The sequence below is a fragment of the Nematostella vectensis genome, chromosome 8, assembly GCF_932526225.1.
Source record: "Nematostella vectensis chromosome 8, jaNemVect1.1, whole genome shotgun sequence".
Taxonomy (NCBI): Eukaryota; Metazoa; Cnidaria; class Anthozoa; order Actiniaria; family Edwardsiidae; genus Nematostella; species Nematostella vectensis.
Window position 1 is genome coordinate 3,142,764 of NC_064041.1, and position 15,963 is coordinate 3,158,726.

Consider the following 15,963-nt stretch of genomic DNA (forward strand, 5'->3'; position numbering starts at 1 on the left):
GTGCTAGTTGCCTACTGCCAGGATGTGCTAGTTGCCCACTGCCAGGATGTGCTAGTTGTCCACCGCCAGGATGTGCTAGTTGCCCACTGCCAGGATGTGCTAGTTGACTACTGCCAGGATGTGCTAGTTGCCTACCGCCAGGATGTGCTAGTTGTCTACTGCCAGGATGTGCTAGTTGTCTACTGCCAGGATGTGCTAGTTGCCCACCGCCAGGATGTGCTAGTTGCCCACTGCCATGATTTGCTAGTTGCCCACTGCCAGGATGTGCTAGTTGTCTACTGCCAGGATGTGCTAGTTGCCTACTGCCAGGATGTGCTATTTGCCCACCGCCAGGATGTGCTAGTTGTCTACTGCCAGGATGTGCTAGTTGCCTACTGCCAGGATGTGCTAGTTGCCTACTGCCAGGATGTGCTAGTTGCCTACCGCCAGGATGTGCTAGTTGCCAGCCGCCAGGTTGTGCTAGTTGCCTACTGCCAGGATGTGCTAGTTGTCTACTGCCAGGATGTGCTAGTTGCCCACTGCCAGGATGTGCTAGTTGCCTACTGCCAGGATGTGCTAGTTGTCTACTGCCAGGATGTGCTAGTTGCCCACTGCCAGGATGTGCTAGTTGTCTACTGCCAGGATGTGCTAGTTGCCTACTGCCAGGATGTGCTAGTTGCCCACCGCCAGGATGTGCTAGTTGCCCACCGCCAGGATGTGCTAGTTGTCTACTGCCAGGATGTGCTAGTTGTCCACCGCCAGGATGTGCTAGTTGCCCACTGCCAGGATGTGCTAGTTGCCCACCGCCAGGATGTGCTAGTTGCCCACTGCCAGGATGTGCTAATTGTCTACTGCCAGGATGTGCTAGTTGCCTACTGCTAGGATGTGCTAGTTGCCTACTGCCAGGATGTGCTAGTTGCCCACTGCCAGGATGTGCTAGTTGTCCACCGCCAGGATGTGCTAGTTGCCTACTGCCAGGATGTGCTAGTTGCCTACTGCCAGGATGTGCTAGTTGCCTACTGCCAGGATGGGCTAGTTGCCTACTGCCAGGATGTGCTAGTTGTCCACCGCCAGGATGTGCTAGTTGCCCACTGCCAAGATGTGCTAGTTGTCTACCGCCAGGATGTGCTAGTTGCCCACCGCCAGGATGTGCTAGTTGCCTACTGCTAGGATGTGCTAGTTGCCTACTGCCAGGATGTGCTAGTTGTTCACCGCCAGGATGTGCTAGTTGCCCACTGCCAAGATGTGCTAGTTGACTACTGCCAGGATGTGCTAGTTGTCTACTGCCAGGATGTGCTAGTTGCCCACTGCCAGGATGTGCTAGTTGCCTACTGCCAGGATGTGCTAGTTGTCTACTGCCAGGATGTGCTAGTTGTCTACTGCCAGGATGTGCTAGTTGTCCACTGCCAGGATGTGCTAGTTGCCCACTGCCATGATTTGCTAGTTGCCCACTGCCATGATTTGCTAGTTGCCCACTGCCAGGATGTGCTAGTTGCCTACTGCCAGGATGTGCTAGTTGTCTACTGCCAGAATGTGCTAGTTGCCTACTGCCAGGATGTGCTAGTTGCCCACTGCCAGGATGTGCTAGTTGTCCACCGCCAGGATGTGCTAGTTGCCCACTGCCAGGATGTGCTAGTTGCCTACTGCCAGGATTTGCTAGTTGTCTACTGCCAGAATGTGCTAGTTGCCTACTTCCAGGATGTGCTAGTTGCCCACTGCCAGGATGTGCTAGTTGACTACTGCCAGGATGTGCTAGTTGCCTACCGCCAGGATGTGCTAGTTGTCTACTGCCAGGATGTGCTAGTTGTCTACTGCCAGGATGTGCTAGTTGCCCATCGCCAGGATGTGCTAGTTGCCCACTGCCATGATTTGCTAGTTGCCCACTGCCAGGATGTGCTAGTTGTCTACTGCCAGGATGTGCTAGTTGCCTACTGCCAGGATGTGCTAGTTGCCCACCGCCAGGATGTGCTAGTTGTCTACTGCCAGGATGTGCTAGTTGCCTACTGCCAGGATGTGCTAGTTGCCTACTGCCAGGATGTGCTAGTTGCCTACCGCCAGGATGTGCTAGTTGTCTACTGCCAGGATGTGCTAGTTGCCCACTGCCAGGATGTGCTAGTTGCCTACTGCCAGGATGTGCTAGTTGTCTACTGCCAGGATGTGCTAGTTGCCCACTGCCAGGATGTGCTAGTTGTCTACTGCCAGGATGTGCTAGTTGCCTACTGCCAGGATGTGCTAGTTGCCCACTGCCAGGATGTGCTAGTTGTCCACCGCCAGGATGTGCTAGTTGCCCACTGCCAGGATGTGCTAGTTGCCCACCGCCAGGATGTGCTAGTTGCCCACTGCCAGGATGTGCTAATTGTCTACTGCCAGGATGTGCTAGTTGCCTACTGCTAGGATGTGCTAGTTGCCTACTGCCAGGATGTGCTAGTTGCCCACTGCCAGGATGTGCTAGTTGTCCACCGCCAGGATGTGCTAGTTGCCTACTGCCAGGATGTGCTAGTTGCCTACTGCCAGGTTGTGCTAGTTGCCCACTGCCAGGATGTGCTAGTTGTCCACCGCCAGGATGTGCTAGTTGCCTACTGCCAGGATGTGCTAGTTGCCTACTGCCAGGATGTGCTAGTTGCCCACTGCTAGGATGTGCTAGTTGTCCACCGCCAGGATGTGCTAGTTGCCCACTGCCAGGATGTGCTAGTTGTCCACCGCCAGGATGTGCTAGTTGCCTACTGCCAGGATGGGCTAGTTGCCTACTGCCAGGATGTGCTAGTTGTCTACTGCCAGGATGTGCTAGTTGACTACTGCCAGGATGTGCTAGTTGCCTATTGCCAGGATGTGCTAGTTGCCTACTGCCAGGATGTGCTAGTTGCCCACTGCCATGATTTGCTAGTTGTCTACTGCCAGGATGTGCTAGTTGTCTACTGCCAGGATGTGCTAGTTGTCTACTGCCAGGATGTGCTAGTTGTCTACTGCCAGGATGTGCTAGTTGTCTACTGCCAGGATGTGCTAGTTGCCTACTGCCAGGATGTGCTACTTGCCCACCGCCAGGATGTGCTAGTTGTCTACTGCCAGGATGTGCTAGTTGCCTACTGCCAGGATGTGCTAGTTGCCTACTGCCAGGATGTGCTAGTTGTCTACTGCCAGGATGTGCTAGTTGTCTACTGCCAGGATGTGCTAGTTGTCTACTGCCAGGATGTGCTATTTGCCTACTGCCAGGATGTGCTAGTTGTCTACTGCCAGGATGTGCTAGTTGCCCACTGCCAGGATGTGCTAGTTGTCTACTGCCAGGATGTGCTAGTTGCCCACTGCCAGGATGTGCTAGTTGCCCACTGCCAGGATGTGCTAGTTGTCCACCGCCAGGATGTGCTAGTTGCCTACTGCCAGGATGTGCTAGTTGCCTACTGCCAGGATGTGCTAGTTGCCCACTGCCAGGATGTGCTAGTTGTCCACCGCCAGGATGTGCTAGTTGCCCACTGCCAGGATGTGCTAGTTGTCCACCGCCAGGATGTGCTAGTTGCCTACTGCCAGGATGGGCTAGTTGCCTACTGCCAGGATGTGCTAGTTGTCTACTGCCAGGATGTGCTAGTTGTCTACTGCCAGAATGTGCTAGTTGTCTACTGCCAGAATGTGCTAGTTGCCCACTGCCATGATTTGCTAGTTGCCCACTGCCATGATTTGCTAGTTGCCCACTGCCAGGATGTGCTAGTTGTCCACCGCCAGGATGTGCTAGTTGCCTACTGCCAGGATGTGCTAGTTGCCTACTGCCAGGATGTGCTAGTTGCCCACTGCCAGGATGTGCTAGTTGTCCACCGCCAGGATGTGCTAGTTGCCCACTGCCAGGATGTGCTAGTTGTCCACCGCCAGGATGTGCTAGTTGCCTACTGCCAGGATGGGCTAGTTGCCTACTGCCAGGATGTGCTAGTTGTCTACTGCCAGGATGTGCTAGTTGTCTACTGCCAGAATGTGCTAGTTGTCTACTGCCAGAATGTGCTAGTTGCCCACTGCCATGATTTGCTAGTTGCCCACTGCCATGATTTGCTAGTTGCCCACTGCCAGGATGTGCTAGTTGCCTACTGCCAGGATGTGCTAGTTGTCTACTGCCAGAATGTGCTAGTTGCCTACTGCCAGGATGTGCTAGTTGCCCACCGCCAGGATGTGCTAGTTGTCTACTGCCAGGATGTGCTAGTTGTCTACTGCCAGGATGTGCTAGTTGTCTACTGCCAGAATGTGCTAGTTGCCCACCGCCAGGATGTGCTAGTTGCCTACTGCCAGGATGTGCTAGTTGCCCACCGCCAGGATGTGCTAGTTGCCCACTGCCAGGATGTGCTAGTTGTCTACTGCCAGGATGTGCTAGTTGCCTACTGCCAGGATGTGCTACTTGCCCACCGCCAGGATGTGCTAGTTGTCTACTGCCAGGATGTGCTAGTTGCCTACTGCCAGGATGTGCTAGTTGCCTACTGCCAGGATGTGCTAGTTGTCTACTGCCAGGATGTGCTAGTTGTCTACTGCCAGGATGTGCTAGTTGCCTACTGCCATGATTTGCTAGTTGTCTACTGCCAGAATGTGCTAGTTGTCTACTGCCAGAATGTGCTAGTTGCCCACTGCCATGATTTGCTAGTTGCCCACTGCCATGATTTGCTAGTTGCCCACTGCCAGGATGTGCTAGTTGCCTACTGCCAGGATGTGCTAGTTGTCTACTGCCAGAATGTGCTAGTTGCCTACTGCCAGGATGTGCTAGTTGTCTACTGCCAGGATGGGCTAGTTGCCTACTGCCAGGATGTGCTAGTTGCCTACTGCCATGGCTTGCTAGTTGCCCACTGCCAGGATGTGCTAGTTGCCTACTGCCAGGATGTGCTAGTTGCCTATTGCCAGGATGTGCTAGTTGTCTACTGCCAGGATGTGCTAGTTGTCTACTGCCAGGATGTGCTAGTTGTCTACTGCCAGGATGTGCTAGTTGTCTACTGCCAGGATGTGCTAGTTGCCCACTGCCAGGATGTGCTAGTTGTCTACCGCCAGGATGTGCTAGTTGCCTACTGCCAGGATGTGCTAGTTGCCCACCGCCAGGATGTGCTAGTTGCCCACCGCCAGGATGTGCTAGTTGCCTACTGCTAGGATGTTCTAGTTGCCTACTGCCAGGATGTGCTAGTTGCCCATTGCCAGGATGTGCTAGTTGCTCACCGCCAGGATGTGCTAGTTGCCCACCGCCAGGATGTGCTAGTTGCCTACTGCCAGGATGTGCTAGTTGCCCACTGCCAGGATGTGCTAGTTGTCTACTGCCAGGATGTGCTAGTTGTCTACTGCCAGGATGTGCTAGTTGCCTACTGCCATGATTTGCTAGTTGCCCACTGCCAGAATGTGCTAGTTGCCTACTGCCATGATTTGCTAGTTGCCCACTGCCAGGATGTGCTAGTTGCCTACTGCCAGGATGTGCTAGTTGTCTACTGCCAGAATGTGCTAGTTGCCTACTGCCAGGATGTGCTAGTTGCCCACTGCCAGGATGTGCTAGTTGTCCACCGCCAGGATGTGCTAGTTGCCCACTGCCAGGATGTGCTAGTTGCCTACTGCCAGGATTTGCTAGTTGTCTACTGCCAGAATGTGCTAGTTGCCTACTTCCAGGATGTGCTAGTTGCCCACTGCCAGGATGTGCTAGTTGACTACTGCCAGGATGTGCTAGTTGCCTACCGCCAGGATGTGCTAGTTGTCTACTGCCAGGATGTGCTAGTTGTCTACTGCCAGGATGTGCTAGTTGCCCATCGCCAGGATGTGCTAGTTGCCCACTGCCATGATTTGCTAGTTGCCCACTGCCAGGATGTGCTAGTTGTCTACTGCCAGGATGTGCTAGTTGCCTACTGCCAGGATGTGCTAGTTGCCCACCGCCAGGATGTGCTAGTTGTCTACTGCCAGGATGTGCTAGTTGCCTACTGCCAGGATGTGCTAGTTGCCTACTGCCATGATTTGCTAGTTGCCTACCGCCAGGATGTGCTAGTTGTCTACTGCCAGGATGTGCTAGTTGCCCACTGCCAGGATGTGCTAGTTGCCTACTGCCAGGATGTGCTAGTTGTCTACTGCCAGGATGTGCTAGTTGCCCACTGCCAGGATGTGCTAGTTGTCTACTGCCAGGATGTGCTAGTTGCCTACTGCCAGGATGTGCTAGTTGCCCACTGCCAGGATGTGCTAGTTGTCCACCGCCAGGATGTGCTAGTTGCCCACTGCCAGGATGTGCTAGTTGCCCACCGCCAGGATGTGCTAGTTGCCCACTGCCAGGATGTGCTAATTGTCTACTGCCAGGATGTGCTAGTTGCCTACTGCTAGGATGTGCTAGTTGCCTACTGCCAGGATGTGCTAGTTGCCCACTGCCAGGATGTGCTAGTTGTCCACCGCCAGGATGTGCTAGTTGCCTACTGCCAGGATGTGCTAGTTGCCTACTGCCAGGTTGTGCTAGTTGCCCACTGCCAGGATGTGCTAGTTGTCCACCGCCAGGATGTGCTAGTTGCCTACTGCCAGGATGTGCTAGTTGCCTACTGCCAGGATGTGCTAGTTGCCCACTGCCAGGATGTGCTAGTTGTCCACCGCCAGGATGTGCTAGTTGCCCACTGCCAGGATGTGCTAGTTGTCCACCGCCAGGATGTGCTAGTTGCCTACTGCCAGGATGGGCTAGTTGCCTACTGCCAGGATGTGCTAGTTGTCTACTGCCAGGATGTGCTAGTTGACTACTGCCAGGATGTGCTAGTTGCCTATTGCCAGGATGTGCTAGTTGCCTACTGCCAGGATGTGCTAGTTGCCCACTGCCATGATTTGCTAGTTGTCTACTGCCAGGATGTGCTAGTTGTCTACTGCCAGGATGTGCTAGTTGTCTACTGCCAGGATGTGCTAGTTGTCTACTGCCAGGATGTGCTAGTTGTCTACTGCCAGGATGTGCTAGTTGCCTACTGCCAGGATGTGCTACTTGCCCACCGCCAGGATGTGCTAGTTGTCTACTGCCAGGATGTGCTAGTTGCCTACTGCCAGGATGTGCTAGTTGCCTACTGCCAGGATGTGCTAGTTGTCTACTGCCAGGATGTGCTAGTTGTCTACTGCCAGGATGTGCTAGTTGTCTACTGCCAGGATGTGCTATTTGCCTACTGCCAGGATGTGCTAGTTGTCTACTGCCAGGATGTGCTAGTTGCCCACTGCCAGGATGTGCTAGTTGTCTACTGCCAGGATGTGCTAGTTGCCCACTGCCAGGATGTGCTAGTTGCCCACTGCCAGGATGTGCTAGTTGTCCACCGCCAGGATGTGCTAGTTGCCTACTGCCAGGATGTGCTAGTTGCCTACTGCCAGGATGTGCTAGTTGCCCACTGCCAGGATGTGCTAGTTGTCCACCGCCAGGATGTGCTAGTTGCCCACTGCCAGGATGTGCTAGTTGTCCACCGCCAGGATGTGCTAGTTGCCTACTGCCAGGATGGGCTAGTTGCCTACTGCCAGGATGTGCTAGTTGTCTACTGCCAGGATGTGCTAGTTGTCTACTGCCAGAATGTGCTAGTTGTCTACTGCCAGAATGTGCTAGTTGCCCACTGCCATGATTTGCTAGTTGCCCACTGCCATGATTTGCTAGTTGCCCACTGCCAGGATGTGCTAGTTGTCCACCGCCAGGATGTGCTAGTTGCCTACTGCCAGGATGTGCTAGTTGCCTACTGCCAGGATGTGCTAGTTGCCCACTGCCAGGATGTGCTAGTTGTCCACCGCCAGGATGTGCTAGTTGCCCACTGCCAGGATGTGCTAGTTGTCCACCGCCAGGATGTGCTAGTTGCCTACTGCCAGGATGGGCTAGTTGCCTACTGCCAGGATGTGCTAGTTGTCTACTGCCAGGATGTGCTAGTTGTCTACTGCCAGAATGTGCTAGTTGTCTACTGCCAGAATGTGCTAGTTGCCCACTGCCATGATTTGCTAGTTGCCCACTGCCATGATTTGCTAGTTGCCCACTGCCAGGATGTGCTAGTTGCCTACTGCCAGGATGTGCTAGTTGTCTACTGCCAGAATGTGCTAGTTGCCTACTGCCAGGATGTGCTAGTTGCCCACCGCCAGGATGTGCTAGTTGTCTACTGCCAGGATGTGCTAGTTGTCTACTGCCAGGATGTGCTAGTTGTCTACTGCCAGAATGTGCTAGTTGCCCACCGCCAGGATGTGCTAGTTGCCTACTGCCAGGATGTGCTAGTTGCCCACCGCCAGGATGTGCTAGTTGCCCACTGCCAGGATGTGCTAGTTGTCTACTGCCAGGATGTGCTAGTTGCCTACTGCCAGGATGTGCTACTTGCCCACCGCCAGGATGTGCTAGTTGTCTACTGCCAGGATGTGCTAGTTGCCTACTGCCAGGATGTGCTAGTTGCCTACTGCCAGGATGTGCTAGTTGTCTACTGCCAGGATGTGCTAGTTGTCTACTGCCAGGATGTGCTAGTTGCCTACTGCCATGATTTGCTAGTTGTCTACTGCCAGAATGTGCTAGTTGTCTACTGCCAGAATGTGCTAGTTGCCCACTGCCATGATTTGCTAGTTGCCCACTGCCATGATTTGCTAGTTGCCCACTGCCAGGATGTGCTAGTTGCCTACTGCCAGGATGTGCTAGTTGTCTACTGCCAGAATGTGCTAGTTGCCTACTGCCAGGATGTGCTAGTTGTCTACTGCCAGGATGGGCTAGTTGCCTACTGCCAGGATGTGCTAGTTGCCTACTGCCATGATTTGCTAGTTGCCCACTGCCAGGATGTGCTAGTTGCCTACTGCCAGGATGTGCTAGTTGCCTATTGCCAGGATGTGCTAGTTGTCTACTGCCAGGATGTGCTAGTTGTCTACTGCCAGGATGTGCTAGTTGTCTACTGCCAGGATGTGCTAGTTGTCTACTGCCAGGATGTGCTAGTTGCCCACTGCCAGGATGTGCTAGTTGTCTACCGCCAGGATGTGCTAGTTGCCTACTGCCAGGATGTGCTAGTTGCCCACCGCCAGGATGTGCTAGTTGCCCACCGCCAGGATGTGCTAGTTGCCTACTGCTAGGATGTGCTAGTTGCCTACTGCCAGGATGTGCTAGTTGCCCACTGCCAGGATGTGCTAGTTGCTCACCGCCAGGATGTGCTAGTTGCCCACCGCCAGGATGTGCTAGTTGCCTACTGCCAGGATGTGCTAGTTGCCCACTGCCAGGATGTGCTAGTTGTCTACTGCCAGGATGTGCTAGTTGTCTACTGCCAGGATGTGCTAGTTGCCTACTGCCATGATTTGCTAGTTGCCCACTGCCAGGATGTGCTAGTTGCCCACTGCCAGGATGTGCTAGTTGCCCACCGCCAGGATGTGCTAGTTGTCTACTGCCAGGATGTGCTAGTTGCCCACTGCCAGGATGTGCTAGTTGCCTACTGCCAGAATGTGCTAGTTGCCTACTGCCAGGATGTGCTAGTTGCCCACCGCCAGGATGTGCTAGTTGCCCACCGCCAGGATGTGCTAGTTGCCTACTGCCAGGATGTGCTAGTTGCCTACTGCCAGGATGTGCTAGTTGCCTACTGCCAGGATGTGCTAGTTGCCCACCGCCAGGATGTGCTAGTTGCCCACCGCCAGGATGTGCTAGTTGCCTACCGCCAGGATGTGCTAGTTGCCTACCGCCAGGATGTGCTAGTTGCCCACCGCCAGGATGTGCTAGTTGCCCACCGCCAGGATGTGCTAGTTGCCTACCGCCAGGATGTGCTAGTTGTCTACTGCAAGAATGTGCTAGTTGCCCATTGCCAGGATGTGCTAGTTGCCTACTGCCAGGATGTGCTAGTTGCCCACAGCCAGGATGTGCTAGTTGCCTACTGCCAGGATGTGCTAGTTGCCTACTGCCAGAATGTGCTAGTTGTCTCCTGCCAGGATGTGCTAGTTGTCTCCTGCCAGGATGTGCTAGTTGCCTACTGCCAGAATGTGCTAGTTGTCTCCTGCCAGGATGTGCTAGTTGCCTACTGCCACAATGTGCTAGTTGCCCACTGCCAGGATGTGCTAGTTGCCCACTGCCATGATGTTCTAGTTGCCTACTGCCAGGATGTGCTAGTTGCCCACCGCCAGGATGTGCTAGTTGCCTACTGCCAGGATGTGCTAGTTGCCCACTGCCAGGATGTGCTAGTTGTCTACTGCCAGGATGTGCTAGTTGCCCACCGCCAGAATGTGCTAGTTGTCTACTGCCAGAATGTGCTAGTTGCCCACCGCCAGGATGTGCTAGTTGCCTACTGCCAGGATGTGCTAGTTGCCTACTGCCAGGATGTGCTAATTGCCTACTGCCAGGATGTGCTAGTTGCCTACTGCCAGGATGTGCTAGTTGTCTACTGCCAGGATGTGCTAGTTGTCTACTGCAAGGATGTGCTAGTTGTCTACTGCCAGGATGTGCTAGTTGTCTACTGCCAGGATGTGCTAGTTGCCTACTGCCATGATTTGCTAGTTGCCCACTGCCAGGATGTGCTAGTTGTCTACTGCCAGAATGTGCTAGTTGCCCACTGCCATGATTTGCTAGTTGCTCTCTGCCAGGATGTGCTAGTTGTCTACTGCCAGGATGTGCTAGTTGCCTACTGCCAGGATGTGCTAGTTGCCCACCGCCAGGATGTGCTAGTTGTCTACTGCCAGGATGTGCTAGTTGCCTACTGCCAGGATGTGCTAGTTGCCTACTGCCAGGATGTGCTAGTTGCCCACTGCCAGGATGTGCTCGTTGCCCACTGCCAGGATGTGCTAGTTGCCTACTGCCAGAATGTGCTAGTTGCCTACTGCCAGGATGTGCTAGTTGCCCACCGCCAGGATGTGCTAGTTGCCCACCGCCAGGATGTGCTAGTTGCCTACTGCCAGGATGTGCTAGTTGCCTACTGCCAGGATGTGCTAGTTGCCTACTGCCAGGATGTGCTAGTTGCCCACCGCCAGGATGTGCTAGTTGCCCACCGCCAGGATGTGCTAGTTGCCCACCGCCAGGATGTGCTAGTTGCCTACCGCCAGGATGTGCTAGTTGCCCACCGCCAGGATGTGCTAGTTGCCCACCGCCAGGATGTGCTAGTTGCCTACCGCCAGGATGTGCTAGTTGTCTACTGCAAGAATGTGCTAGTTGCCCACCGCCAGGATGTGCTAGTTGCCTACTGCCAGGATGTGCTAGTTGCCCACTGCCAGGATGTGCTAGTTGCCTACTGCCAGGATGTGCTAGTTGCCTACTGCCAGAATGTGCTAGTTGTCTCCTGCCAGGATGTGCTAGTTGTCTCCTGCCAGGATGTGCTAGTTGCCTACTGCCAGAATGTGCTAGTTGTCTCCTGCCAGGATGTGCTAGTTGCCTACTGCCACAATGTGCTAGTTGCCCACTGCCAGGATGTGCTAGTTGCCCACTGCCATGATGTTCTAGTTGCCTACTGCCAGGATGTGCTAGTTGCCCACCGCCAGGATGTGCTAGTTGCCTACTGCCAGGATGTGCTAGTTGCCCACTGCCAGGATGTGCTAGTTGTCTACTGCCAGGATGTGCTAGTTGCCCACCGCCAGAATGTGCTAGTTGTCTACTGCCAGAATGTGCTAGTTGCCCACCGCCAGGATGTGCTAGTTGCCTACTGCCAGGATGTGCTAGTTGCCTACTGCCAGGATGTGCTAATTGCCTACTGCCAGGATGTGCTAGTTGCCTACTGCCAGGATGTGCTAGTTGTCTACTGCCAGGATGTGCTAGTTGTCTACTGCAAGGATGTGCTAGTTGTCTACTGCCAGGATGTGCTAGTTGTCTACTGCCAGGATGTGCTAGTTGCCTACTGCCATGATTTGCTAGTTGCCCACTACCAGGATGTGCTAGTTGTCTACTGCCAGAATGTGCTAGTTGCCCACTGCCATGATTTGCTAGTTGCTCTCTGCCAGGATGTGCTAGTTGTCTACTGCCAGGATGTGCTAGTTGCCTACTGCCAGGATGTGCTAGTTGCCCACCGCCAGGATGTGCTAGTTGTCTACTGCCAGGATGTGCTAGTTGCCTACTGCCAGGATGTGCTAGTTGCCTACTGCCAGGATGTGCTAGTTGCCCACTGCCAGGATGTGCTCGTTGTCTACTGCCAGGATGTGCTAGTTGTCTCCTGCCAGGATGTGCTAGTTGCCTACTGCCATGATTTGCTAGTTGTCTACTGCCAGGATGTGCTAGTTGCCCACTGCCAGGATGTGCTAGTTGCCCACCGCCAGGATGTGCTGGTTACCCACTGCCAGGATGTGCTAGTTGTCTACTGCCAGGATGTGCTAGTTGCCTACTGCCAGGATGTGCTAGTTGCCTACTGCCATGATTTGCTAGTTGTCTACTGTCAGGATGTGCTAGTTGCCCACCGCCAGGATGTGCTAGTTGCCCACTGCCAGGATGTGCTAGTTGCCTACTGCCAGGATGTGCTAGTTGCCAACTGCCAGGATGTGCTAGTTGCCCACCGCCAGGATGTGCTGGTTACCCACTGCCAGGATGTGCTAGTTGTCTACTGCCAGGATGTGCTAGTTGCCCACTGCCAGGATGTGCTAGTTGCCCACCGCCAGGATGTGCTGGTTACCCACTGCCAGGATGTGCTAGTTGTCTACTGCCAGGATGTGCTAGTTGCCTACTGCCAGGATGTGCTAGTTGCCCAACGCCAGGATGTGCTAGTTGCCCACCGCCAGGATGTGCTAGTTGCCTACTGCCAGGATGTGCTAGTTGCCTACTGCCAGGATGTGCTAGTTGTCTACTGCCAGGATGTGCTAGTTGTCCACTGCCAGGATGTGCTAGTTGCCAACTGCCAGGATGTGCTAGTTGCCCACCGCCAGGATGTGCTGGTTACCCACTGCCAGGATGTGCTAGTTGTCTACTGCCAGGATGTGCTAGTTGCCCACCGCCAGGATGTGCTGGTTACCCACTGCCAGGATGTGCTAGTTGTCTACTGCCAGGATGTGCTAGTTGCCTACTGCCAGGATGTGCTAGTTGCCCACCGCCAGGATGTGCTAGTTGCCCACCGCCAGGATGTGCTAGTTGCCTACTGCCAGGATGTGCTAGTTGCCTACTGCCAGGATATGCTAGTTGTCTACTGCCATGATGTGCTAGTTGTCCACTGCCAGGATGTGCTAGTTGTCTACTGCCAGGATGTGCTAGTTGTCTACTGCCAGGATGTGCTAGTTGCCTACTGCCAGGATGTGCTAGTTGTCTACTGCCAGGATGTGCTAGTTGCCTACTGCCAGGATGTGCTAGTTGCCTACTGCCAGAATGTGCTAGTTGCCTACTGCCAGGATGTCCTAGTTGTCTACTGCCAGGATGTGCTAGTTGTCTACTGCCAGGATGTGCTAGTTGTCTACTGCCAGGATGTGCTAGTTGTCCACTGCCAGGATGTGCTAGTTGCCTACTGCCAGGATGTGCTAGTTGCCCACCGCCAGGATGTGCTAGTTGTCTACTGCCAGGATGTGCTAGTTGCCCACCGCCAGGATGTGCTAGTTGCCTACTGCCAGGATGTGCTAGTTGCCTACTGCCAGGATGTGCTAGTTGTCTACTGCCAGGATGTGCTAGTTGCCTACTGCCAGGATGTGCTAGTTGCCTACTGCCAGGATGTGCTAGTTGTCTACTGCCAGGATGTGCTAGTTGTCTACTGCCAGGATGTGCTAGTTGCCCACCGCCAGGATGTGCTAGTTGCCCACCGCCAGGATGTGCTAGTTGTCTACTGTCAGGATGTGCTAGTTGCCCACCGCCAGGATGTGCTAGTTGTCTACTGCCAGGATGTGCTAGTTGTCTACCGCCAGGATGTGCTAGTTGCCCACCGCCAGGTTGTGCTAGTTGCCCACTGCCAGAATGTGCTACTTGCCCACTGCCAGGATGTGCTAGTTGCCTACCGCCAGGATGTGCTAGTTGCCCACCGCCAGGATGTGCTAGTTGCCCACCGCCAGGATGTGCTAGTTGCCCACCGCCAGGATGTGCTAGTTGCCCACCGCCAGGATGTGCTAGTTGTCTACCGCCAGGATGTGCTAGTTGCCTACTGCCAGGATGTGCTAGTTGCCCACCGCCAGGATGTGCTAGTTGTCTACTGCCAGAATGTGATAGTTGTCTACTGCCAGGATGTGCTAGTTGCCCACCGCCAGGATGTGCTAGTTGCCAGCCGCCAGGTTGTGCTAGTTGCCCTGGTCCGTCCCGGTTAGGGGCTGGGTAATTTCAACCGCGCTTAGAGAAACACATACAACGTCTACACCAATGTCGTATGTCCTGAGTATAGCCATCCCAGCAGGCCTACTGCCATGTATGTCACGTAACACCACGTCTTTGTCATTTATGTCACTCACGTAACACCACGAGTCTGCCATGTATGTCACTTACGTAACACCACGTCTCTGCCATGTATGTCACTCACGTAACATCTAGTCTCTGCCATGTATGTCACGTAACACCACGTCTCTGAAGGATCGTGCAAGAAAACACCTTGCTTTTTAGTGTCCATACAATATGCCATTCTCAAGAAGCATTGGGATCATTTTATAATTGAAAGCTCGTTTTTCAAATTTCAAATTAAAGGTATTATTTTATCTAGATAGAATGGATTTTGAAATAAGCTGCAGCATTTATTCGAGCAATTATGGTATCCAGTTGTCCTTCTGTCCCTCTGTATTGTTTGTTTTTCCGCTGCTCCTGTTGCAGACATCTGATCACAGATCAGATCTCCTCCCCTCCCCTCACTGCTTGACTTCTCTGTCTTCTCTAGGGAACTTCCTGCACTCGCCACAGGGACTCCTCGATAGGCCGTCTGCATTACTGTGCTGTTTGCCCTTATGATGTTCGATCCCGGATATGAAGTGCTCCTGAAGCCATCGGACCATTCACCCATCTGGATTTCAGAAACGCATGAGCCATTTCAGCAGCGTTCCAAACAGTCGTTATTACGGCCAAAAGTTCTCTTGTGATAACACAATAATTCTGACCCGTCTTCGATAAGTTGCGGCTATTGACCACTCGCTCTTCTCCTTCCTAAAGATACGGTAATTCAAGCTGCAAAATCGTACAACTTTTGTGGCAGCATTTTACTACCGGCGAACCAACTTTTGTCGCAGCAAAGAAATGACTGGTTCTTGCTGTATGGCTTCTATTTTCTCCATGACACCGATGAGTGACTTCAAGTGCTTGAGTATGCTTGACGTATTTTTGCTGCGAGACAAATTTGGTTGATGTAGTAATACGGGCTCGCCGCCTCTCGAACGATTTTTGCCGGCGTCCTGAGAGGACGGGAAAAAGCATGAAATGCCGTCCTGGCGCCCGTTTCTCTAAACACACAAGAATTCCTAAACAGGACGCGACGCCGGCAAGAAAAGCGTGCGCGCGCAATCGAATGTGCGCGAGGCGGCTTCTTCTTTCCGGAGTCGTGGTGGATCTAAATCACCATAATGTGTGGTACCCAACACAGCTTCTATATAAGCGGAGACGATGACTCTAAATGAGCAGGTATAACTACAGTCTTGGATATCGCTACTCGCATGCAAGCTAACACCCCTTTGAACGTAGCCTTGCCATTTGTGAATATAAGCATGTAGTTGTTACCTTCTATACGCAACTCACACCTTTGCTTTTATATAATATCCAACTCAAATATGGCGTCCGGTTTGTTTATCTGGGCCACAAAAACCTGATGTTGCGCCTTTGATGGGCTGATATTTCTAGTGAAAATTCCTCTCTTCCCACGAAAGGTAGTTCGGTTCCATCTGCCAATAATATGCTACGGCGTTCCGCCTTCAGAGGAATAATTACCTGGCTATTTTTGAGCTGAATTTACAAAAACAGACGGACAACAGATACCTCCACTCTATTTTGAGTTTTATACAGCCCGTCAAAGTCAAACACCGCTGCACCTAGTCAGCGGTATTCTAGCTTTCCAACAGTGCTTTGATGTCCCATTATTAATACCTCATCGCTGTGCTAATGCGAGCACAAATTTATTGTTTTCATAAAAAATACAGCTATTAGTATATTTGGAGAGTGCCTTAGGACATCATGAAGTCTATTGGGGCATAATTTAGTGCTGT